At 42.1% G+C, this 27800-nt stretch overlaps 1 protein-coding gene across 1 annotated transcript in view; it reads left to right on the forward strand.

Annotated features, from left to right (window-relative positions):
* LOC311129285 (ankyrin repeat and sterile alpha motif domain-containing protein 1B-like) overlaps positions 1 to 27800 on the forward strand; it is a gene marked incomplete at both ends in the record, with an annotated part of 149202 nt that overhangs the window by 13613 nt on the left and 107789 nt on the right. The window lies entirely within an intron of this gene.

Below are 27800 nucleotides of genomic sequence, written 5' to 3' on the forward strand. Positions count from 1 at the left end.
TTAGTAAGATTGTCTCAACCAATGTTTAAGAATGGCCTTTTTTCCTTTATTCAGATTACAACCTCTCACTTTCAGTTATTTGAAAAGGAAACAATATCCCAAATATCACTATTTCTAAAACAAGCTATATAAAGGTGGTTGCAATTTCAATTTAATCCTCCAGAAACGACAGAACAAATAATGCAACAAATATTGTGGTTAAACTCAAATATACTAATTGATAAAAAACCTTCTTTTTTTAATAAAAGGTTTAAAAAGGTATAATCTTCGTAAATGATATCATCAGTAGGACTGGTGGAGTTATGTCGCACATGCAGCTAACAAAAACATATGGAAATGTCTGCTCTACCCAAAATTACAACCAAATAATTGCAGCATTACCGCAAAAATGGAAGAGGAAAGTGGAAGGGGGAAAAGTAAGGAACTTGTCTGTCGGCCTTGCATTAAAGAACATAATTGGTTAAAGAAAACTGTGATAAATAAAAAAGTATACCAGTTTCATTTAAGGACCAAAGGATTGACAGTCGTCCCATATAGATTGCAAAATAGTTGGGAAGAGATTTTTGACGTACCGATCCCATGGCATAGTGTTTATGAACTGATACGCAAAACGACGCCGGATTCAAAACTTAGGATTTTTCCATTTAAATTATTATATAAAATTCTTGCTACCAATATAATCTTATTTACAGTGGGGGAAAAAAGTATTTAGTCAGCCACCAATTGTGCAAGTTCTCCCACTTAAAAAGATGAGAGAGGCCTGTAAATTTCATCATAGGTACACGTCACCTATGACAGACAAAATGAGGAAAAAAAATCCTGAAAATCACATTGTAGGATTTTTAATGAATTGATTTGCAAATTATGGTGGAAAATAAGTATTTGGTCAATAACAAAAGTTTCTCAATACTTTGTTATATACCCTTTGTTGGCAATGACACAGGTCAAATGTTTTCTGTAAGTCTTCACAAGGTTTTCACACACTGTTGCTGGTATTTTGGCCCATTCCTCCATGCAGATCTCCTCTAGAGCAGTGATGTTTTGGGGCTGTCGCTGGGCAACACGGACTTTCAACTCCCTCCAAAGATTTTCTATGGGGTTGAGATCTGGAGACTGGCTAGGCCACTCCAGGACCTTGAAATGCTTCTTACGAAGCCACTCCTTCAATGCCTGGGCGGTGTGTTTGGGATCATTGTCATGCTGAAAGACCCAGCCACGTTTCATCTTCAATGCCCTTGCTGATGGAAGGAGGTTTTCACTCAAAATCTCACGATACATGGCCCCATTCATTCTTTCCTTTACACGGATCAGTCGTCCTGGTCCCTTTGCAGAAAAACAGCCCCAAAGCATGATGTTTCCACCCCCATGCTTCATAGTAGGTATGGTGTTCTTTGGATGCAACTCAGCATTCTTTGTCCTCCAAACACGACGAGTTGAGTTTTTACCAAAAAGTTCTATTTTGGTTTCATCTGACCATATGACATTCTCCCAATCCTCTTCTGGATCATCCAAATGCACTCTAGCAAACTTCAGACGGGCCTGGACATGTACTGGCTTAAGCAGGGGGACACGTCTGGCACTGCAGGATTTGAGTCCCTGGCGGCGTAGTGTGTTACTGATGGTAGGCTTTGTTACTTTGGTCCCAGCTCTCTGCAGGTCATTCACTAGGTCCCCCCGTGTGGTTCTGGGATTTTTGCTCACCGTTCTTGTGATCATTTTGACCCCACGGGGTGAGATCTTGCGTGGAGCCCCAGATCGAGGGAGATTATCAGTGGTCTTGTATGTCTTCCATTTCCTAATAATTGCTCCCACAGTTGATTTCTTCAAACCAAGCTGCTTACCTATTGCAGATTCAGTCTTCCCAGCCTGGTGCAGGTCTACAATTTTGTTTCTGGTGTCCTTTGACAGCTCTTTGGTCTTGGCCATAGTGGAGTTTGGAGTGTGACTGTTTGAGATTGTGGACAGGTGTCTTTTATACTGATAATAAGTTAAAACAGGTGCCATTAATACAGGTAACGAGTGGAGGACAGAGGAGCCTCTTAAAGAAGAAGTTACAGGTCTGTGAGAGCCAGAAATCTTGCTTGTTTCTAGGTGACCAAATACTTATTTTCCACCATAATTTGCAAATAAATTCATTAAAAATCCTACAATGTGATTTTCTGGATTTTTTTTTCTCAATTTGTCTGTCATAGTTGACGTGTACCTATGATGAAAATTACAGGCCTCTCTCATCTTTTTAAGTGGGAGAACTTGCACAATTGGTGGCTGACTAAATACTTTTTTTCCCCCACTGTATATGGGGGATACAATCTTCCCAGCTCTGCAGATTTTGCTGCGAAGAGACAGAATCATTAGATAATTTGTTTTGGTACTGTCCATTTGTAGCTTGTTTTTGGACACAGGTCCAGGAATGGCTAAAGAATTGCAATATTTACCTGGAGCTAACCCTGCAGATGGCATTACTGGGTGATCTGAAAAGTCATAGTCAATCGATCAATAATATAATAATACTTTTAGCAAAAATGTTTATTTTCAATTTACAATCTGTAGAAACAATGAGAATAAAAAGTTTCAGAACTTTTGTAAATCACAGTACAGTTGAAAAATATATGGCAAATAGAAATCCAATATGGATGGTGTTAAGAGGTAGATGGATGGTATTGAATGGAGTTGAAGGATGGGACTAATAACAACTAACAACAACAAATAACAACAAGAAAACTAATAATTTAAACATACTGTGTCCATAATAAGTATATAGGTTATAGGTTGAGAGCTTTTGTGAAAGAGCACAGTTAGAAAGATATGGCATATAGAAGCAAACCGGATGGACATCATGAAAATGATCGGAGAGGTTGAGGGTAGAGGAAGTTCAGGAGTAAAAACAAACAAAATATAATTATTTTAAGATTGACTGTGTCCATAAAATGTATATAGTATGTATAAGCTGGAAATAGAGGCCTAAGCATTGTTGTTCATTAGTTTACTCCAATTAGGGAAGGGGTGGTGGGGTTGGAAAGTAATAAAGGTAAATATATTTTTTTAAAGGGTATATATATATATATATACAGTGAGGGAATTAAGTATTTGATCCCCTGCTGATTTTGTATGTTTGCCCACTGACAAAGACATGATCAGTCTATCATTTTAATGGTAGGTTTATTTGAACAGTGATAGACAGAATAACAACAAAAAAATCCAGAAAAACGCATGTCAAAAATGTTATAACTTGATTTGCATTTTAATGAGGGAAATAAGTATTTGACCCCTCTGCAAAACATGACTTAGTACTTGGTGGCAAAACCCTTTTTGGCAATCACAGAGGTCATACGTTTCTTGTAGTTGGCCACCAGGTTTGCACACATCACAGGAGGGATTTTGTCCCACTCCTCTTTGCAGATCTTCTCCAAGTCATTAAGGTTTCGAGGCTGACGTTTGGCAACTCAAACCTTCAGCTCCCTCCACAGATTTTCTATGGGATTAAGGTCTGGAGACTGGCTAGGCCACTCCAGGACCTTAATGTGCTTCTTCTTGAGCCACTCCTTTGTTGCCTTGGCCGTGTGTTTTGGGTCATTGTCATGCTGGAATACCCATCCACGACCCATTTTCAATGCCCTGGCTGAGGGAAGGAGGTTCTCACCCAAGATTTGACGGTACATGGCCCCGTCCATCGTCCCTTTGATGCGGTGAAGTTGTCCTGTCCCCTTAGCAGAAAAACACCCCCAAAGCATAATGTTTCCACCTCCATGTTTGACGGTGGGGATGGTGTTCTTGGGGTCATAGGCAGCATTCCTCCTCCTCCAAACATGGCGAGTTGAGTTGATGCCAAAGAGCTCGATTTTGGTCTCATCTGACCACAACACTTTCACCCAGTTCTCCTCTGAATCATTCAGATGTTCATTGGCAAACTTCAGACGGGCCTGTATATGTGCTTTCTTGAGCAGGGGAACCTTGCAGGCGCTGCAGGATTTCAGTCCTTCACGGCGTAGTGTGTTACGAATTGTTTTCTTGGTGACTATGGTCCCAACTGCCTTGAGATCATTGACAAGATCCTCCCGTGTAGTTCTGGGCTGATTCCTCACTGTTCTCATGATCATTGCAACTCCATGAGGTGAGATCTTGCATGGAGCCCCGGGCCGAGGGAGATTGACAGTTCTTTTGTGTTTCTTCCATTTGCGAATAATCGCACCAACTGTTGTCACCTTCTCACCAAGCTGCTTGGCAATGGTCTTGTAGCCCATTCCAGCCTTGTGTAGGTCTACAATCTTGTCCCTGACATCCTTGGAGAGCTGTTTGGTCTTGGCCATGGTGGAGAGTTTGGAATCTGATTGATTGAATGCTTCTATGGACAGGTGTCTTTTATAAAGGTAACAAGCTGAGATTAGGAGCACTCCGTTTCAGAGTGTGCTCCTAATCTCAGCTCGTTACCTCTATAAAAGACACCTGGGAGCCAGAAATCTTTCTGATTGAGTGGGGGTCATATACTTATTTCCCTCATTAAAATGCAAATCAATTTATAACATTTTTGACATGTGTTTTTCAGGATTCTTTTGTTGTTATTCTGTCTCTCACTGTTCAAATAAACCTACCATTAAAATTATAGACTGATAATTTCTTTGTCAGTGGGCAAACGTACAAAATCAGCAGGGGATCTAATACTTTTTCCCCACGCTGTGTATATATACAGTGGGGAGAACAAATAGTTGATACACTGCCGATTTTGCAGGTTTTCCTACTTACAAAGCATGTAGAGGTCTGTAATTTTTATCATAGGTACACTTCAACTGTGAGAGACGGAATCTAAAACAAAAATCCAGAAAATCACATTGTATGATTTTTAAGGGAGGGAAAGCTGAGTCGTCCTGTCCCCTTTGCAGAAAAGCATCCCCAAAGAATGATGTTTCCACCTCCATGCTTCACGGTTGGGATGGTGTTCTTGGGGTTGTACTAATCCTTCTTCTTCCTCCAAACACGGCGAGTGGAGTTTAGACCAAAAAGCTCTATTTTTGTCTCATCAGACCACATGACCTTCTCCCAGTCCTCCTCTGGATCATCCAGATGGTCATTGGCAAACTTCAGATGGGCCTGGACATGCGCTGGCTTGAGCAGGGGGACCTTGCGTGCGCTGCAGGATTTTAATCCATGACGGCGTAATGTGTTACTAATGGTTTTCTTTGAGACTGTGGTCCCAGCTCTCTTCAGGTCATTGACCAGGTCCTGCCGTGTAGTTCTGGGCTGATCCCTCACCTTCCTCATGATCATTGATGCCCCATGAGGTGAGATCAGGCATGGAGCACTAGACCGAGGTTGATTGACCGTCATCTTGAACTTCTTCCATTTTCTAATAATTGCGCCAACAGTTGTTCCCTTCTCACCAAGCTGCTTGCCTATTTTCCTGTAGCCCATCCCAGCCTTTTGCAGGTCTACAATTTTATCCCTGATGTCCTTACACAGCTCTCCTGTCTTGGCCATTGTGGAGAGGTTGGAGTCTGTTTGATTGAGTGTGTGGACAGGTGTCTTTTATACAGGTAACGAGTTCAAACAGGTGCAGTTAATACAGGTAATGAGTGGAGAACAGGAGGGCTTCTTAAAGAAAAACTAACAGGTCTGTGAGAGCCGGAATTCTTACTGGTTGGTAGGTGATCAAATACTTATGTCATGCAATAAAATGCAAATTAATTACTTAAAAATCATACAATGTGATTTTCTGGATCTTTGTTTTAGATTCCGTCTCTCACAGTTGAAGTGTACCTATGATAAAAATTACAGACCTCTACATGCTTTGTAAGTAGGAAAACCTGCAAAATCGGCAGTGTATCAAATACTTGTTCTCCCCACTGTATATAATGTTAGAAAAAAAAACATATGGGGGATTGGATGTGATGCAGTCAATTACATTGATGGAAGTTACAATCTATCTGCAATATTAAAGCTGATCTACCCCCTAAAAATAAAAATATAAAATATATATATTTGAGATTTGAGATTCTTCAAAGTAGCCACCCTTTGCCTTGATGACAGCTTTGCACACTCTTGGCGTTCTCTCAACCAGCGTCATGAGGTAGTCACCTGGAATGCATTTCAATTAACAGGTGTGCCTTGTTAAAAGTTCATTTGTGGAATGTATTTCCTTCTTAATGCGTTTGAGCCAATCAGTTGTGTTGTGACAAGATAGGGGTGGGAAACAGAAGATAGCCATTTTTAGTAAAAGTCCATATTATGTCAAGAACAGCTCAAATAAGCAAAGAGAAATGACAGTCCATCATTACTTTAAGACATGAAGGCCAGTCAATCCGGAAAATTTCAAGAACTTTGAAAGTTTCTTCAAGTGCAGTCGTAAAAACCATCAATTGCTATGATGAAACTGGCTCTCATGAGGACCGCCACAGGAAAGGAAGACCCAGAGTTAGCTCTGCTGCAGAGGATAAGTTCATTAGAGTTAACTGCACCTCAGATTGCAGCCCATATAAATGCTTCACAGAGTTCAAGTAACAGACACATCTCAACATTAACTGTTCAGAGGAGACTGCGTGAATCAGGCCTTCATGGTTGAATTGCTGCAAAGAAACCACTACTAAAGGACATCAAAAAGAAGATAATTGCTTGGGCCAAGAAACACGAGCAATGGACATTAGACCAGTGGAAATCTGTCCTTTGGTCTGATGAGTCCAAATGCAGAGTAGGTGAACAGATGATCTCCGCATGTGTGGTTCCCACCGTGAAGAATGGAGGAGGAGGTGTGATGGTGTGGGGGTGCTTTGCTGATGACACTGTCTGTGATTTATTTAGTATTCAAAGCACACTTAACCAGCATGGCTACCACTGCATTCTGCAGCAATACGCCATCCCATCTGATTTGAACTTAGTGGGATTATCATTTGTTTTTCAACAGGACAATGATCCATCACACCTTCAGGCTGTGAAAGGGCTATTTGACCAAGAAGGAGAGTGATGGAGTGCTGCATCAGATGACCTGGCCTCCACAATCCCCCGACCTCAACCCAATTGAGATGGTTTGGGATGAGTTGGACTGCAGAGTGAAGGAAAAGCAGCCAACAAGTGCTCAGCATATGTGAGAACTCCTTCAAGACTGTTGGAAAAGCATTCCAGGTGAAGCTGTTTGAGAGAATAAAAAGAGCGTGCAATGCTGTCATCAAGGCAAAGGGTGGCTACTTTGAAGAATCTAAAATCTAAAATATATTTTGATTTGTTTAACACTTTTTTGGTTACTACATGATTCCATATGTGTTATTTCATAGTTCTGATGTCTTCACTATTATTCTACAATGTAGAAATAGTAAAAAATTAAAACCTTTGAATCAGTAGGTGTGTCCAAACCTTTGACTGGTACTGTACGTGTTAGCTATTAGCATGCTAGCACAGCCTGAGCCATTGAACCTGCATGTTTCTCTGTATTGTGTTGATACTGTACGGTGCAGATGTAAACCCACAGATGTGTGCAGTGTTAATGGGATGATGTGGCTCTCCTAATGACAGGGTGAATGCAGCCTCAGAGGAAGAGGGAGGATTCATAGGCCATGACGAGACACAGCTGCCCACCGCACTAACACTAACATTCCCATCTCTCTCTCTCTCTCTCTCTCTCTCTCTCTCTCTCTCTCTCTCTCTCTCTCTCTCTCTCTCTCTCTCTCTCTCTCTCTCTCTCTCTCTCTCTCTCTCTCACAATCACTCACTCACTCACTCACTCACTCACTCACTCACACACACACACAACCACACACACGCTGCGGTTGATCTGTCCCAAGACACTTCCATTGCAGACTGGTTGCTATGGTTGCAATGTGTGTACAGTTGTAGCCATTGAGAAGTTACTTTTCTTAATCGTTTTTTTCTAATGGAGTATGTGTCAGTGTGTTCATGTAAATTCTATTCTATTTCATATTCTCTCGCCTAGAGCGGTAACATTCCATGTTAACTGAGAGATGGCAGGATGTCATCGTCTGGAAAAAAGAGAGAATGAAACAAGGAGAGGTCTTGTAGAGTAAACCAAGGTCTTACACACACCAAATATAGCAATGTATTCCTGCTACTGACCTTGCTCCATTCACACACACACACGCTTCATGAGAAAGCAGCATTCACTTTGTGCCACAGCAGAGCTGCTTTTCAACTGGGTGAGCATTGGCTAATAGACAGTCTTTTGGTGCCACACACTTTCCCTCTGAGGTAGTAAACAAGCAGTCGATACATGTGTGTGTGGTGCACACACGTAAGCACACACACACACGCACACACACACACACACTCTGTTGGGGAGCTCCAACTGATTGGAATGGCTGCAGGAAAAATGAACAGAAAGTCTGAGACACCTCCCTCCTTTTCCCTCTGTTTGATTTAAGATAAAGAGCAGTGGTCACTCTAACCCCCCCCCCCCCCCTCTCAATTCAATTCAATTTCAATTTAAGGGCTTTATTGGCATGGGAAACGTATGTTAACATTGCCAAAGCAAGTGAAGTAGATAGTAAACAAAAGTGAAATAAACTATAAATATTAACAGTAAACATTATACTCAGAAGTTCCAAAAGAATAAAGACATTTCAAATGTCATATTATGTATATATACAGTGATGTAACAATATGCAAATAGATAAAGTACAAATGTGAAAATAAATAAACATAAATATGGGTTGTATTTACAATGGTTTTTGTTCTTCACTGGTTGCCCTTTTCTTGTGGCAACATGTCACAAATCTTGCAGCTGTGATGGCACACTGTGGTATTTCACCCAATAGATATGGGAGTTTATCAAATTTTTTTTTTTTGTTATATTCTTTGTGGATCTGTGTAATCTGAGGGAGATATGTGTCTCTAATATGGTCGTACATTTGGCAGGAGATTAGGAAGTACAGCTCAGTTTCCACCTCATTTTGTGGGCAGTGTGCACATAGCCTGTCTTCTCTTGAGACCCAGGTCTGCCTACAGCAGCCTTTCTCAATAGCAATGCTCACTGAGTCTGTACATAGTCAAAGCTTTCCTTAAGTTTGGGTCAGTCACAATTTTCAGGTATTCTGCCACTGTGTACTCTCTTTTTAGAGCCAAATAGCATTCTAGTTTGCTCTTTTTTTATGTAAATTCTTTCCAATGTGTCAAGTAATTATATTTTTGTTTGGTTGGGTCTAATTGTGTTGCTGTCCTGGGGCTCTGTGGGGTCTGTTTGTGAACAGAGCCCCAGGACCAGCTTGCTTAGGGGACTCTTCTCCAGGTTCATCTCTCTGTAGGTGATGGCTTTGTTATGGAAGGTTTGGGAATCACTTCCTTTTAGGTGGTTGTAGAATTTAATGGCTCTTTTCTGGATTTTGATAATTAATGGGTATCTGCCTAATTCTGGTCTGCATGCATTATTTGGTGTTTTACGTTGTACACTGAGGATATTTTTAGCAGAATTTGGCATGCAGTCTCAATTTGGTGTTTGTCCCATTTTGTGAATTCTTGGTTGGTGAGCAGACCCCAGACCTCACAACCATAAAGGGCAATGGGTTCTATAACTGATTCAAGTATTTTTAGCCAGTCCTAATTGGTATGTTGAATTTTATGTTCAGTTTGATGGCATAGAAGGCCCTTCTTGCCTTCTCTCAGATCATTAACAGCTTTGTGGAAGTTACCTGTGGCGCTGATGTTTAGGCCGAGGTATGTATAGTTTTTTGTGTGCTCTAGGGCAACGGTGTCTAGATGGAATTTGTATTTGTGGTCCTGGCAACTGGACCTTTTTTGGAACACCATTATTTTTGTCTTACTGAGATTTACTGTCAGGGCCCAGGTCTGACAGAATCTGTGCAGAAGATCTAGGTGCTGCTGTAGGTCCTCCTTGGTTGGGGACAGAAGCACCAGATCATCAGAAAACAGTAGACATTTGACTTCAGATTCTAGTAGGGTGAGGCCGGGTGCTGCAGACTGTTCTAGTGCCCTCGCCAATTCGTTGACATATATGTTGAAGAGGGTGAGGCTTAAGCTGCATCCCTGTCTCACCCTACGACCCTGTGGAAAGAAATGTGTGTGTTTTTTGCCAATTTCTACCGCACACTTGTTGTTTGTGTACATGGATTTTATAATGTCATATGTTTTCCCCCAACACCACTTTCCATCAATTTGTATAGCAGACCCTCATGTCAAATTGAGCATGAGAAGACTTTGCCTTTGAGCGTGAGAAGACTTTGCCTTTGTTTTGGTTTGTTTGTTTGTCAATTAGGGTGTGCAGGGTGGTCTGTCGTACGGTAGTTTGGTAGAAAGACAATTTAACATTTGCTCAGTACATTGTTTTCACTGAGGAAATGTACAAGTGTGCTGTTAATGATAATGCAGAGGATTTTCCCAAGGTTGCTGTTGACGCATATCCCACGGTAGTTATTGGGGTCAAATTTGTCTCCACTTTTGTGGATTGGGGTGATCAGTCCTTGGTTCCAAATATTGGGGAAGATGCCAGAGCTAAGGATGATGTTAAAGAGTTTAAGAATAGCCAATTGGAATTTGTGGTCTGTATATTTTATAATTTCATTAAGGATACCATCAACACCACAGGCCTTTTGGGGTTGGAGGGTTTGTATTTTGTCCTGTAGTTCATTCAATGTAATTGGATAATCCAGTGGGTTCTGGTAGTCTTTAATAGTTTATTCTAAGATTTGTATTTGATCATGTATATGTTTTTGCTGTTTGTTCTTTGTTATAGGGCCAAAAACATTGGAGAAGTAGTTTATCCATACATCTCCGTTTTGGATAGATAACTCTTTGTGTTGTTGTTTGTTTAGAGTTTTCCAATTTTCCCAGAAGTGGTTTTGGGGGGTTGTATCATTTGATTTACACAACATACCTACCACTTTGAAGATGCAAAATATATTTTATTGTGAAACAAACAAGAAATAAGACAAAAAAACAGAACTTGAGCGTGCATAAGTATTCACCCCCCCAAAGTCAATACTTTGTAGAGCCACCTTTTGCAGCAATTACAGCTGCAAGTCTCTTGGGGTATGTCTCTATAAGCTTGGCACATCTAGCCACTGGGATTGAATTTTTTTCATTTCACTTCACCAATTTGGACTATTTTGTGTATGTCCATTACATGAAATCCAAATAAAAATCAATTTAAATTACAGGTTGTAATGTAACTAAATAGGAAAAATGCCAAGGGGGATGAATACTTTTGCAAGGGACTGTAACTCTTCCCGCAGGTCTGGGAGAGTGTCTGTTGATCTGTTGCTCCTGTTTGAGGTGATGGGGCTGCGGTTGAGGGCGATGTCCTTTAGGGTCAAGTCGAAGGTGGCCACTGCTGCCTTGTATAGGTGGACCTGGTCGTAAAGGCTGTTCAAGTCCAGGGTGGAGTGGTGGGCCAGGTACACTTTTGGTTTTGAGGCACAGTCATGGGAAATACTTGCGTTTACCCGCTGTATGGTTAGGGTGGAAGTATTTTCATGGTAGCAGAGTGGAGATAACCACTTTTGCGTTGGGGAAAGTAGTGCTTTGGCCACCCTTTCCTGCTGTGCTCTCAGGTCGTTTGTGCCTGTGTGTATTATTATGTGGCTGGGTGACCCTAGTTGGCACGCTGGGTGTTTGGACACCAGAGATTAGACACTGTGTGTTTGGGAAAAAGTTTATTTTCTTGTATATATTTCCCATTTGAGTCCATAAGGAGTACATTCGGAGAGTACGACCCTGCCTTACACAGGAAGCGGCACAGGTCCTAATCCAGGCACTTGTCATCTCCCGTCTGGATTACTGCAACTCGCTGTTGGCTGGGCTCCCTGCCTGTGCCATTAAACCCCTACAACTCATCCAGAATGCCGCAGCCCGTCTGGTGTTCAACCTTCCCAAGTTCTCTCACGTCACCCCCCTCCTCCGCACACTCCACTGGCTTCCAGTTGAAGCTCGCATCCGTTACAAGACCATGGTGCTTGCCTATGGAGCAGTGAGGGGAACGGCACCTCCGTACCTTCAGGCTCTGATCAGTCCCTACACCCAAACGAGGGCATTGCGTTCATCCACCTCTGGCCTGCTGGCTCCCCTTCCTCTGCGGAAGCATAGTTCCCGCTGAGCCCAGTCAAAACTGTTCGCTGCTCTGGCACCCCAATGGTGGAACAAGCTCCCTCACGACGCCAGGACAGCGGAGTCACTCACCACCTTCCGGAGACATTTGAAACCCCACCTCTTTAAGGAATACCTGGGATAGGATAAAGTAATCCTTCTACCCCCCCCCCCCCCCAAAAAAATAAAAAATAAAAATAAAACATAAAAAAAATATTGTAAAGTGGTTAACCCACTGGCTATAGGGTGAATGCACCAATTTGTAAGTCGCTCTGGATAAGAGCGTCTGCTAAATGACGTAAATGTAATGTAAATGAGTAGAATCTGTGGCTTGTGTATGTCCTCAGTGGATGTCTCTCTCTCTCTCTCTGTCTCTCTCTCTCTCTCTCTTCTCCTCATTTGATACTAAAGTGTAGCAATTGGCCAGTGTTTTCAGTGTAACATTTCTAGTGTTGATTCAGGAGTTAAATTCACTCTGTTTTTACTATCTGTGTTTTTGCGTGTACATTGATTGATTAATGAATCTTATGCTACACAAAGATAAATAACACACGGTAATTTCCATGTAAAAGGACCCATGAGTACCAACATGTGAAGTTCATAGTAGCATGTCAAATTGGATGTCAAATTAAAGTTAAGAGTCTATATTATTGAGAAATTAAGGCATATGTAAATGTTTCAACCATTTTCCATCCTAAAAATTAGGAAGAAGCAAAGGCTTTGATTTCTGGTCAAACAGATGGAAAAGGGGTCTTAAAAAACATCTACCAAAAAATGTCTTAAAAGTTATTAGAAATGCATCAAAATACAATAATGTCGAAGTAAAGACCCCTGCCAACTAATATCCACACTTCTATTTAGTTTCCGTTACCAAAAACCCAGATATCTTTAAGATATTTTCTAATTTCTCTCCCTCATGAAGAGGGAGGATAATTAATGTTCACAGAAGTAACAACTAAAGGTAGACCTATCAATTAATTGTTTTTATTGATATCAATTTTGTTTCTGAATTATTAAGTTACTAAATCGGTAATGGAATTTCAGACGAATCGGTAATGCAATTGAATTGGCTAAAATGGGAAATCATAGTAGTCACAAACCACAGTTGGGTTCACAAGTTTGGACAGTACAGCACAGTAGAGTACAGTAAAGAATGAAAGTACAGTACATAATGTAGAAATGTGCTGTTTTCACATACAGTATGTAGACACTGGTATTGTGCTGGAGATAATGAAAATGAGGTTGGAAAGTTGTGGAATTGCCCTTTAAAACAACACACAAAATGACTTCCTGTAACAGTGTTTTTGTTTAACACTAATAGGAGTTATCTCTAGATCAACACAAGTATATTTCACTCTGTCAGACAATTCACCTCCTAGGCAAATCTAGATGATTTCATGAATTAACTTTGTTGAGTAATTCCAACTCATTAACATAGCCACTCAGGGCATTTCACTACTAAAGCCTCAACGCATTGTCTCGCATTTATTAAGGAAGCCAGAAATGCCACATCACTACTCGTTTGCGTCCCAAATGGCACCCTATTCCCTATGTAGTGCACTACTTCTGCCCTATGGGCCCTGGTCAAAGGTAGTGCAGTACACACTGAGTATACCAAACATTAAGAAACACCTTCCTAATATTGAGTTGCCCTCAGAACAGACTCAATTTGTCGGGGCAAATTGGACATGTTGGCTGGATGTCCTTTGGTTGGGTGGACCATTCTTGATACACACAGGAAACTGTTGAGCGTAAAAAAAAAACAGCAGCGTTACAGTTCTTGACACACTCAAGCCGGTGCGACTGGCACCTACTACCATACCCCGTTCATGGAAATAGTTCTTAATGTTTTGTATACTCAGTGTATATGGAATAAGGTGTCAGTTGCGATGCAACCCCGTCACATCCTGTGTCCCTCTCCCACTGACAAACTGACCGGCAGGATGACAAGATGATCAATGATCAAAGCCCATCAATAGACTTCCTGAATCCCGGGGGGATGGGGGGTGCGCTGCTGCTATCGATTGGCCGTGTCTGGTTTCATTATTGTCGAGTGGGATTGAAAGGATGGGGTCAGTTGCTCCTGCCAGTCACTATGTGTGTGTGTGTGTGTGTGTGTGTGTGTGTGTGTGTGTGTGTGTGTGTGTGTGAAGTGGATCGGAGGGCAGTTTGATCTCCTAATGAATAACTTCCTGTGGAGTCGTTCCATGTCATTTCAGCAAACCATGACAACCACCATCACAGATTGTTCTGAAATCGTTTATGTAGTTAGAAACAGATAAGATTAGCATTCCTGCAACATTATTTTGTTGGAATTTCATTTGATCTCTGAGAAATAAAGCTAATTTGAATGCACCTAAACTGGCCATTTTGATATGTAAGATTCACATAATATTCAATAAATATAGTACCCAAAATCCGATTTGGACTAAACTTCTTCTTACCATTAAGTAAGACATGAGGAATCCAATAAAATGTTCAAAAGCCACCCACGGACCCCCCACACACCACGCCAATCCTTCCCCAACAACCAGTATACAGTATAAATTCACTATGTCTGACAAGTAGTATGGAGCTGTGGCTTGGAATTTTGCTTCTTCATCCTATTTAAATGTATTCCCTGTTAATCTGGTGATGTTTTTTTTCCCCAAGTTCAGATAAATTAGCCATTGAAGTCGCTTGCATTATTTACTATAAATTAGTGTGAAAGTACGAAGTTTTGCCCACTAGATGCCACTGTTCCTGCTACTGCCACACCCTTTTATAAATGTTGCTTGTCTCTTGTGTTTATTAAATGGATCACAACATTTTCTTTGCAACTTTGGGTAGAAAACCAATAGCTTATGCTCATGATAAAATCAATTGTGTCATCCTCACAATTATAATAATAATAATAATAATAAATACAAAAATAATCCCTTTAAGAAAGGTCTGGATTAGTTAGACCGTTCCTGGTGAACAAGCAAACCAATTTCTCTGAACAGGGGGAAAAAACATCACCAGATTAACAGGGAATACATTACAAAGGATGAAGAAGCAGTACTCCAAGCCGCAGCTCCATACTACTTGTCAGACATAGAGAACTCATACTGTATACTGGTTGTTGGAGTAGGATTGGTGAGGGGTGTGGGCGGTCCATGGGTGGCTTTTAATCATTTTATTGGATTCCTCATGTCTTATTCATTGTTAGGAAGAATTACAGTCCAAATCGGATGTTCCGTACTATATTTATTGAAGATTATATGAATCCATTCAATTAAAATTACCAATTTGGGTGAAATCAATTAGTTTAATTTCTCAGAGATCAAATTATATTTCAACAAATTAATGTTTCAGAAGTGCTAATGTTATCTGTTTCTAACTACAGAAATGATTTCATCACAATATGAGATGGTGGGTGTCAATCCTCTTTCTTGTGCTTTTTGAGGTGGAATGACGCTGTGATGTCAAAACCTTTACCCTACTGAGCATGTTACTGGCCATTAGATGGTTGCAAGTGCACTGGTTTGTGTGTGTGTGTGTGTGTGTCTGTTTGTCTGTCGAATTGAGGTGTGTGTGTGTGTGTGTTGTAGGCTTAAAAACACCACTTCTCTGTAAGTCAGGTTTAGGGATGGATTCCTATTCAGTAAAGAGGAAGATGAGATTGTGTGATATGATAAAAGAGTGAAAATTAGATTTTCATCAAACGTCAGGCAGCCTAGTTTGAAGAAATGCTTGAGGTTGTGTGTCTGTCTTTATTTTATTATAGTGTCATGCACATGGGCTTAAGGCTATATGTCACATTGTGGCATTTTAGGGGTTTATGTGTTTGTTCATCTCTGGTTGTTGTGGAAAAGAACCACTATACTTTATTACAAATAAGGTCTTACAGAGTTTTTGTTGCATCAAGAAATGACTTTATTAAAGTTTTCAACAAAGCCGATACCAGTCTGCAAAGTGGCACACCCCTTACGGTCTCCCTCCATCTTATATAGTCCTCTTCAGTTTTACCGCTCTTTTATTGCTCCGCCCACTTCCTTTCTCTCTGAGAGCGGCTAAACTAAACTTTCATTAAGTTCAGAGTACTACAATCAATCAATCCTTATCTTGCAAAAACACTCATGTTTAGTTTAAACTCTGTTCAACCCTGGCTCTTTTCACTGTGTTTGAAGACAAAAACAAACGGCCCAAGCCAGTTTCAATCTTTGATATGATAAGACAACCATGGATCTAAGTAAGAGCAAGCAATCTGACCCTAGGGCAGATTCCCTCTCTACTCACCCACACAGTGAAATTAAATGACCCAATACAATTCCTGGCCCAGTAACAAAGAATTCTAACTTTATGCTCTTGATTAACCCAGTTCTACCTCATAGTCCATTAAACTCTACAGTTCATTAATAATAATTCACCACAGATCCTTCCTTATGGGATTACTAATCCCATAACCTTACAAAAGTATATTATGTTTATGCTATCAATCACCATCCTTGCATTCAAAGTTATACTCATATAAACCAATTCCAATATAAGTGTTAGTATCCTAACACATTAAAACTAACATAGCGTTGTTTTAGCCATACTACCTAGGCCATGTTTAAGAATAATATCAATATCTTTAACTCACATAACTTCATTCAGATCAATCAGTCAGCTTACAATTCATAATCATACTCAAATTAATTACCCAAAACTAATTTAGAATGACAATTCTTAGTTAGTCACCTTGGTTCCATCATTCAAAGTTAAAACTCTCACCTTGGCACATATTGACACTGGCATACTGTATAGTTATATTATCACAATTCTAACATGACCTTCCTCATAACGAGAATTACAACAGATCAGTATCCCAATGCATTCCTAGTCTAAATTACTATAAAGTTAGCAGTGTATACTACCTCCTCAATTCAACATACTACCTTAACTAACACTCCCTTCCTCTACCGGCACTCAATCTTCTGGCGTCGTCCTTATGTTCTTCAGATAGCTTCATAGTTCATCTTGGATTGCCCATGGCAATGTCCCATTCCAATGTCACACCTGAGCCGCCCCACCTCCACCTCCACCTTCATTCTGTTTTGTCCATTTTGCCAACTAGTATACCCAAACTATGAAGAATGTTGTATTTGCATAGATCTCTCTTCCTGCTCACTCCACATGGACTCCTGTCACATTCTTGAGAGAAAAGGGACAAAAGAGAAGGCAATGGATTTACAGTGTGGGTGATCAGGCCACACTATAAAGCCAGGACAGATTGCAGAGGTCATTGAAATCATTCAATTAATTGTTCCATCAAATAGTATACTACTCATTAACAACCGTCAAAACATTTCATAAATGTTGTATCCCAAGTTTATAGTATGTCTTTAGTACAGCTCTTTTCAAAATAAATCACACGTATTTACTTAACCATCAGTAAATAAAAGCCCAAATTACATGTGTTTGCCCCTTTAAGATATTTCACTTCCATCCCGTGAAAAAACCTAAAATACAGATAAAAATCCTATACAGCTAACATTTCATACTAAGTGGTTTGTTTGTGGTTATTTGAACACCATATAGTAAAACAATAAACAACCAAAAAATGGCCAGGCCTTATTTATAGTCTATGAAAATATTTCAAAGAAAAGAGAATCACTCCCCCCTTTTTCCTGGAAGAAAAAGTACACATTTAGTTAGTTTCCATTTCGATACCTCTTAATCAGTCCACACAATCTAAATTCGAAATTCTCACTCTCTTGCCACATCTCCTGATCCCTCCTTTCAGACAACCCTCAAGAACATCACTTGTGACTGCTCCCTTCTCCAGTGAATTCCACAATCCAGCGCACATAAAACAAAATAAAATCCCATAAGATTTAAACCCCTAGGCTTTTCCCTAGCCGCACTGCTACCACTCAATCACCCCCAGCATGCTTTGTGACGTCGAAAACTCAAATATGCCATCTCTTGCCTCGTTGGTTGCACTTTCCCACATGCCCTGTGGCCCCCCTCCTATAAAATAGTTTACTAATGTGATGATGGTTTCGCCCATTAGCGTCATCGTCATTCGACGCCCATAACACTTTACTACAATCCATAACACTCAAATTCAACCCCTCTAGCGATTGTTTAAATGCAGCATGATACACCATTTGACTATTTGTAACCCTCATTCGCGCTGCCACCCATACATACTGTCAATTTACATTTCACCTTTCAGAATTCATTTTCTTTGACCCTCGGAAGGATTCTTTAACCCCACTGAATGTAATACTTTTCCCTCTCACAAATACAGTCAATTCCTCAGTGTAAGGAATCAGTGATATTTGATCCCAAGTATCTATTAAAATGTTGTTTGAGACGTGGTCTCCTACATCTCCCTCATCATTCATACTGTAGGGGATTTCCATCAATCCGTGAAGAAAGACTCCCAATCAAGACACATCAGACATTTTAATGTTTCATTAAGTGGAATATACACCTATAACATAAAAACCCATAACCACTTTCCAGTATTCTAATCATTTCAATTTGCTGCCTTGATTTTAGTAAAAATATAAATTGTTGTGTAATCAATCCAGAACCTACAAAAAGTTAGTCCTGTCCCCTAGTCCAAAATAACAGTTTATACCTAAATGTGATTGTTCTCCTCTCCTTGGTGTGGAAACCTGCTGCTTCCTTTTTCTTCTTCTATCTCTACATTCCCTTTTATTGAGACTAAACCTGTGACCTGAGAATACTGCCCCCCTTCTGTGTATGGTGGTGGTGTAGTTAAAGCCAGCCTTTTTTGTTTCACTCTGTCTCCCTATTAGCATCCTTCTAGCTTTGGCTATGCTGTCCCTCCAACTCTTTCTTTCCTCACAGAATATTTTCAAGATTTCTCTCTTTCCTCCTTTCCAAAAACCGAGATTATCCCTTGCCTTTCTTTTAATATTCTTATTTTCCTTTGTTCCCTTATCTTATCCCAAACCTATAAAATAGCCCTGGAGACTTCTCCTGTCCCTAGCTATTTTCCCAGTACCCTATTCATTCTAGGTCGCAAGACCACACCCTACTTTCCCCAATCAATATCCTCGTTACTCTATTTTTCAAAAACCCTCCCGTTGTACTAACGTACTCTATTTTCCCCGTATCTGAACTTTTGTATCTGTTTTCCCGTGGTTCTCTTTCTAATCTTCGTCTCGGCATTTATTCCCAAACCTTGGCTTTCAACTCTCCCCTTTCCTTGTTTATATCTGGACTGCTACTCCCTATTCTAAATTCTCCTATCTAGATTTCTATTATTAATCTCCCTTACAGCTAGATTTGTACTCGCTAGTGTCTCTCTTTTACACACGAACTAAAACATGGCATTAGTAAAGTCTATTCCCAACCCACCAATACCTAATAGTATTTTTTACATTCATATTATTAAGACATTACTTTCCTCTGTCTACCCATACAATTCACCTTTTAATTCTAACTTCCCTATTAAATTGCTTTCCTTTGTTATCAATTCAAATCACGGCTTCAGCTCTATCGCAATTGCCAGTCCGCTATTCCATTTCTGTAACTGTCCTTTCTGATTACGCTCTAATTAATAAAACAAATACTTGCTATCGTTGACAAGCATACACTTAATTCACACCCATATTCATTTCACTAGTCCAAACTCCAATTGTATTCTCAGTAGTTTTCAAATTATCAACTCATTCGGGCGGCAGGTAGCCTAGTGGTCAAGAGCGCCGTGCCAGCAACGGAAAGGTCGCCGGTTCCAATCTCAGAGCCGACCAGGCTAAAAATCTGTCGATGTGCCCCCGAGCAAGGCACCCAACCCTAACCACTCCTGTAAATCGCTCTGGAGAAGAGCGTCTGCCAAATGACCAAAATGCAAAAATGTAATTCGGCGCCACAGCAAATAACTATCTTTCTCCCCCCCATTCCGGTTGAATACGGGAGTCGTTCAATTTTAAATCAGCAAGCTGCTAAATCGTCCAGTCTTATAACACAAACTGAACACTGACTGTTCTATCAATCTAAGCAACCCACAACCATAATTGGACTATAATCAGAAAATCTAGATTTTAGTCAGTAATGCAGAATCTATGCTTTATTGGAATGACAAGTAAATCCTCCGTTATTCCAATTCTAAATGGTCTGTATTTCTAGTATCTTGCACATACCACATTTATCACAAAATAGCTTTGAAGGACACAGATCTCACACGCTCAACGTAAATAACTTAGCAGTCAACGAGTCAAACCTACATTCATTGATTTGGCAACAGATCTAACGACTTAACCAAATGAATTATATTTCCCCCCTAATATACTAAATTTCCTTGACTATATCACCTCTGCTTCTGAAATGATAGATAGCTATAATAATGCTTAACCTTTTCTACCACACGCTCTATGTACTGTCTCCCATCCCCCACGTACGTCTACGTGTTTGGGCGCGCAAGCCAGCACTTATATATTATTCCACTTTTATCCACTCTCTATTAATCAATTACCCACACATAACATACATCATATGTCAATATTATTCATATCATCCACCGCATTCGTATTTCTAATGATTCTTTATTGCCACATGTTAATTTCCCCTAATCTAGTCCCAGCGGAACATCAACTGAACAACCTAGACCCCCGTACACGTAACCTGTTCCTCCAACAGGATTTGTCATACCCCCAGAGAAAAGACACACACACACACACACACCTTCTGATTTCCTCTTAAATCAGGGCACACACACTCCTTCTGATTTCCTTTTAATCAGGGCACACACACTCCTTCTGATTTCCTTTTAATCAGGACACACACCTTGTCTACTAGCCTGCTTGTCTTATTTACACTTATCTATAATCACATTGCATGCATGCTTATTTCTCATTCCAACCAAAAACTCTGTACTTATGCTAAATTTGGTCCTTATTCTGGAGAGAACCCTTCCGTACCCCACCCTCAGATTCAGCTTGATCGAAACACACAGCTCAAGTAAGAACGCCACTCACCTTTGTTTAAACAGTGGCCACTGAATTTGTGTGTGTCGCTCAAACTTTCTCAGATGGTAAAGTAATCAAAGATCTCTTATAACCAGTCCTGCCGGGATCGCCAATTATGTTGTGGAAAATAACCACTATACTTTATTACAAATAAGGTCTTACAGAGTTTTTGTTGCATCAAGAAATGACTTTATTAAAGTTTTCAACAAAGCCGATACCAGTCTGCAGAGTGGCACACCCCTTACGGTCTCCCTCCATCTTATATAGTCCTCTTCAGTTTTCCCGCTCTTTTATTGCTCCGCCCACTTCCTTTGTCAACTTTCATTAAGTTCAGAGTACTACAATCAATCAATCCTTATCTTGCAAAAACACTCATGTTTAGTTTAAACTCTGTTCAACCCTGGCTCTTTTCACTGTGTTTGAAGACAAAAACAAACGGCCAAAGCCAGTTTCAGTCTTTGATATGATAAGACAACCATGGATCTAAGTAAGAGCAAGCAATCTGACCCTAGGGCAGATTCCCTCTCTACTCACCCACACAGTGAAATTAAATGACCCAATACAATTCCTGGCTCTTGATTAACCCAGTTCTACCTCATAGTCCATTAAACTCTACAGTTCATTAATAATAATTCACCACGTTGTGTGTGTGTTTTCATCCATTGGATTTTGTGTGTGGTTTGAAGTGGAAGTTCAGTGGACTCGTGTGAGTTTTTGTTTGCTAGTATATGGTATACATGTTGTGTATATGATATGTGAATAAACGTTTGAATGCACTGTATAGTCTCCTTGTGTGTGTCTTTAAATGCGTGCACATTCAAAACCTTTACACACACATGCGTGTGCGCACACCCACACACTAATGAGTGTGGCCGACTTCACCCCCTTCTCTCACACACGTCTGGTAACGGCATTACGGTGTCTCAAGCAGCATTTACTGCCCTGGAGCTGCTGGGAGATTGTATGTGTCTGTGGATGGGAATGGGGATGGGAGGTGAATTAAATCTGGGTTGCAGAAAGGTTTTCCTCAAGTGTGTGTGTGTGTGCGTGTGAATGTGCATATTTATACCTGTAATAGTTTGAGAATGTGTGAAAATATTGACGTACTGTGTGTGGCTGTCAGCCCACCACCTAGTTCAGGTTAATTAGTGTGTTCCTCCAGTGCTGTTACCTTCACACAGCTGGTACTAACAATCAATAACAAACAAGCAGGAAATGAAGAATGTCTTCATATATTTTCCTGTCCACTTTGATTTCCTGTCAAGTTGTTAGAGGCTATAGGGCGGTTCTGTGGGAAAGTCAACCTAAGCATGCCCAAATAAAGTTAATCATTTGCAAATTAAACCACGTTCATAATTATCCTGAAGGTTTACATGTTGGAGTTCAGCTTTATTTGAAAAGTTTAATTAGGATATTTTATGAATTTCTGCCATTTCAGAGTAGGAGGCCAAGTCAAAAAATAAAAAAGGCCTAATTTCATGGCCTTTTGAAAGAGCTCACAGAGCTTGTTTCTCCACTCACAGCTGTCCCCCAGTGTTGGTTATGAAGGTGAGATGTTAATGAAGCAATACAGACCTAATTGAAGTGTCTACAGTCATGAAAAGATAGGGGGTGACTGGGACAGGCAATGTTACATCTGTAGTTTTCTTTAGGAAAGGTTTTTGTAAAACATGCACCTTACATTGGATCATCTTCAAAATGTCTCTCTAAAGCTAACTTTCATCAAGGTTTTATATGGTATATAATTGGTTTCTCCCTTTTCCTTGTCAGTATCCTTTTTCAGCATTATGATATCCGCAGCATCCATAACGGTCGTAATGGATATTGATGTATCATATCTTAGCTTCAGAAGCTTGTGCATTCAACACATTTTGTGTGCTTGTTCTGAGATGTATTCTTTAGACTTTTACAGAAGCAATTGTTGATATCTTGGAAATGATGTGTTCTGGCTAAGACTTTCTTGGAAAAGATATGCTGAAATGCGTTTCTTATACTTGGTAGAACTGTTTTTTAGATAGAAAGATGAGTGTTATGAAAGCCCCCAAAAATATACCAACTTTTAGGGCTGGCACAATGATCATATAACCGTGTAACTGACGGTTATGGATGAATGAAATAAATTAACAGTCATAACTGTTTTTTTATTTTATTTTTATCCCAAATTCCATGACCGGCACAGCACTACCAACCAACTTCATCCAGTGTCCAGAAAAGTGTATTGCCAGTATAGGCACATGTATCTTGTCTCATTTGCATATTGTATTACAATATTTTATTTGTGTCTACATTCAACTGGTAATGGTTTATTTTTATATACTGTATATCAAATGAAAAAAATTGAATGTTAGGGTGTTGTGACTGCAATCCTAAGTTACTACTGTATGCCTTCTGTTGACCTTTTTAAAAACATTCCAAATGACTTTCCTTCAAAATGTCTATCTATGTTTTGACCTAAGACTTACAAACTTAGACTTTTACTAATATGTTCAGTCTCCCCAAAAAGCTTATCCATTTCATGTAACATTCATAATGCTTATTCCTTTTGCATAATTTCTCCAACTTGCCAATATTGAGAAGTCCACTTTCTTCGGTAACAGATTGAGGGGAAAGACACAGAGAGGTTGTGTCTAAGGGCAGTAGACAGGACATAGTCAGCATATTTTTCTAATCTCCAAATAAGCAGACGCCTAGTCTACAAGAATGTCTACATGTATTTCTAATCTAATGTTTCTCCCTAATTCAGTTTGAGGACTGCTTCTTGCCTTTGTGCACATAGTGAAAGCACAGTAGAAGAGAATAGAGTCCACTGCAAGACAATGCATGGGGGAGACTAGGGAATTGGCTGTGGAATGTGCAATTGAATGTCGGATGCAAAATATAAGACTGTCGAAATTGAATAGAATGTAGAACATGAAATAGAATGTGAAGTAGAATAGAATGTTGAATGTGCAGTAGAATAGAGTGTAGAATGTGAAATAGAATCTGTGGAATTTAATAAATTGGAGTGTAAAATGTGACAGAATGCAGTCTAGGATGTAGAATAGAATGTAGAATGTGGACTAGAATACAATGTAAACTTGAATAGAACGTAGAATATAAAATAGAATGTAAGTGGAATAGAATGTAGAAATTAATTAAAACTCTTAGTCCTGTTATAAAGGTTTGAGACCCATTTCATCATTTTGAGGAGTACAAGAATAATTAAATTTTTGTTCTGAATGTTTCTCTATGGAGGAACTACCGAAGGTGTGTGAACAAACACCCCTCTTTTTTAAATCACTTTTTATTTTGTTTTCTCAAACTTACAGATTGCACCTTTATCTAAAGGCTCTTGTTAGTGAGCACTGGCCAGTGACCTCATATCAGCTCACACCTGGTTGTGACACTCTGGCTCTATGGACTTTGAGAATTGAGCCAGGGTTGTTCATTTTCATGTGTTTGGGTGTATTTCATTTGGTGGTGTTGGGGATGGGTGAGTTTCATTTTGTTTGTGTCTATGGTGATTGGTCTGTGACTCCCAATCGGAGGTAACGAGTGTCAGCTGTCGGCTCGTTATCTCTGATTGGGAGCCATATATATTCTGTGTGTTTTCTCCTTTGTTTTGTGGGTTATTGTTTCCGTGTTGCTGTTAGTGTGTATCAGTATTTGAACTTCACGTATCGTCATTTGTTGTTTTCTTCGTGGTTGCTTTAAATAATAAAGTCATCATGTTCACTCGCAACGCTGCGCATTGGTCCGCTCCTTTTGACGATCGTGACAGAATAACCCACCACAAAAGGACCAAGCAGCGTAACAAGCGGCAACAGGACCTACCTACACAGGAGTTATGGACGCCTCCTAAGGTCGGGACATGGGAAGAGTTATTGGACGGAAAGGATCCTTGGGCACAACCGGGAGAATATCGCCTCCCTCGTGAAGAGCTGGAGGCAGCCAAAGCCGAGAGGAGGTGGTACGAGGAGGCAGCGCGAAGGCGAGGCTGGAAGCCCGTGGAAGAGAGGCAACCCCAAGAAATTTTTTGGGGGGGGCACATGGCTTGGGCAGCTGGGCAGCAGGAGGCTGCCACAGGGAGAAAAGGAGAGAAGGCTAACGGAGTACGGGAGCCATTGGCGAGTGGAAGGAGGGAAGTTGTTGTGGCACGGCATGAGAGACTGAAGTGTGTTACCAGTCCGGTCCGGCCCGTTCCTGATCCGCAGTTAAGGCCATTGGTGTGTGTTCCCGGTATGGACCGGCCTGTTCCTACTCCACGCACCAGGTCCACGATGTGCGTCGCCAGCCGGCCAGAGTCTGCCGTCTGCCCTAGGGCGTCTGAACTGCCCGTCTGCCAAGCGCTGCATAAGCCGCCCGTCTGTACTGAGCCTGCAGAGCCTTCCGCCAGACAGGAGCCGCTAGAGCCTTCCGCCAGACAGAATCATACACCTGCTATGGAATCAGCAGGAGCCGACGCAGCCAGATCCGTCAGCCAGCCATGAGCAGCCAGATCCGTCAGCCAGCCATGAGCAGCCAGATCCGTCAGCCAGCCATGAGCAGCCAGATCCGTCAGCCAGCCATGAGCAGCCAGATCCGTCAGCCAGCCATGAGCAGCCAGATCCGTCAGCCAGCCATGAGCAGCCAGATCCTTCAGCCAGCCATGAGCAGCCAGATCCGTCAGCCAGCCATGAGCAGCCAGATCCGTTAGCCAGCCATGAGCAGCCAGATCCGTCAGCCAGCCATGAGCAGCCAGATCCGTCAGCCAGCCAGGATCCGCCAGAGCCGTCCAGCCAGGATCCGCCAGAGCCGTCTAGCCAGGATCCGCCAGAGCTGTCCAGCCAGGATCCGCCAGAGCCGTCCAGCCAGGATCCGCCAGAGCCGTCTAGCCAGGATCCGCCAGAGCCGTCCAGCCAGGATCCGCCAGAGCCGTCCAGCCAGGGTCCGCCAGAGCCGTCCAGCCAGGGTCCGCCAGAGCCGTCTAGCCAGGGTCCGCCAGAGCCGTCTAGCCAGGATCCGCCAGAGCCGTCCAGCCAGGGTCCGCCAGAGCCGTCCAGCCAGGGTCCGCCAGAGCCGTCCAGCCTGGATCCGCCAGAGCCGTCCCGCCGGGATCCGCCAGAGCCGTCCAGCCGGGATCCGCCAGAGCCGTCCAGCCAGGATCCGCCAGAGCCGTCCAGCCAGGATCCGCCAGAGCCGTCCCGCCAGGATCCGCCAGAGCCGTCCCGCCAGGATCCGCCAGAGCCGTCCCGCCAGGATCCGCCAGAGCCGTCCAGCCAGGATCCGCCAGAGCCGTCCAGCCAGGATCCGCCAGAGCCGTCCAGCCAGGATCCGCCAGAGCCGTCCAGCCTGGATCCGCCAGAGCCGTCCCGCCAGGATCGGCCAGAGCCGTCCCGCCAGGATCGGCCAGAGCCGTCCCGCCAGGATCCGCCAGAGCCAGCCAGCCAGGATCCGCCATCTAGTCAGGTGATGCCCCTAAGCCCGGTGCTGCCCCTTAGTCCGGTGCTGCCCCTTAGTCCGGTGCTGCCCTTTAGCCCGGTGCTGCCCCTTAGTCCGGTGCTGCCCCTGAGTCCGGTGCCGCCCCTTAGCCCGGTGCTGCCCCTTAGTCCTGTACTGCCCTTTAGTCCGGTGCAGCCCCTTAGTCCGGTGCAGCCCCTTAGTCCGGTGCTGACCCTTAGCCCGGTGCTGCCCCTTATCCCGGTGCTGCCCCTTATCCCGGTGCTGCCCCTTAGGCCGATGCTGCCCCTTAGTCCGGTGTTGCCCCTTAGTCCAGGTGGGGTTAGTTGGAGGGTGGTCATTGGGAGGAGGCTACCGAAGCAGGTTGTGACTGTGGTGGGGTGGGGATCACGACCGGGGCCAGAGCCGCCACCATGGACAGACGCCCACCCAGACCCTCCCCTAGTCCTGATGTTGGTGCGCCCGGAGTTCGCACCTTTAGGGGGGGGTACTGTGACACTCTGGCTCTATGGACTTTGAGAATTGAGCCAGGGTTGTTCATTTTCATGTGTTTGGGTGTATTTCATTTGGTGGTGTTGGGGATGGGTGAGTTTCATTTTGTTTGTGTCTATGGTGATTGGTCTGTGACTCCCAATCGGAGGTAACGAGTGTCAGCTGTCGGCTCGTTATCTCTGATTGGGAGCCATATATATTCTGTGTGTTTTCTCCTTTGTTTTGTGGGTTATTGTTTCCGTGTTGCTGTTAGTGTGTATCAGTATTTGAACTTCACGTATCGTCATTTGTTGTTTTCTTCGTGGTTGCTTTAAATAATAAAGTCATCATGTTCACTCGCAACGCTGCGCATTGGTCCGCTCCTTTTGACGATCGTGACACTGGTCCAACCTAAAGGACTCATACACTATTATACAATTAGTGTGTTTACACATGAGGGAAGTGTGAGTGAATGTGTGTGTGTGTGTGTGTGTCTCAGAGTGTTGTTCATGTGAAGAGTGTGTGTGAGGTGTGTTTATGTGAAGGTTAAATGTGTGTTTGTGTGTTTGTAAGCTTTGAGTGTGTCAAGGATGTGTATGTGAATAGTAGGCCTGTGCTTGAGAGAGTTGTTTATGTGGAGTGTGTGTGTGTGTGCACTGTTATTTTCTAGAGAGAGAGTGTGTGTGTGTGTGTGTGTGTGTGTGTGTGTGTGTGTGTGTGAGAGAGAGAGAGCTATATCATCTGGTGTATTCAGTGCGTTGATATGTCTCTGTGTGTGTACAATACAGTAGGGAAGTGTGTTTGATCCATATCTGCCCCATGATTGTCCACGTCAGCTGTCAATCACTCTCTGTGAGTGCAAACTAAAGCCAAGCCCCTCCCCCCTGCTATGATGGAGTGGTAGTAGTGTTGTTATGAGAGATGTTG

Source organism: Coregonus lavaretus (assembly GCF_964263955.1).
Source record: "Coregonus lavaretus genome assembly, chromosome: 5".
Taxonomy (NCBI): domain Eukaryota; kingdom Metazoa; phylum Chordata; class Actinopteri; order Salmoniformes; family Salmonidae; genus Coregonus; species Coregonus lavaretus.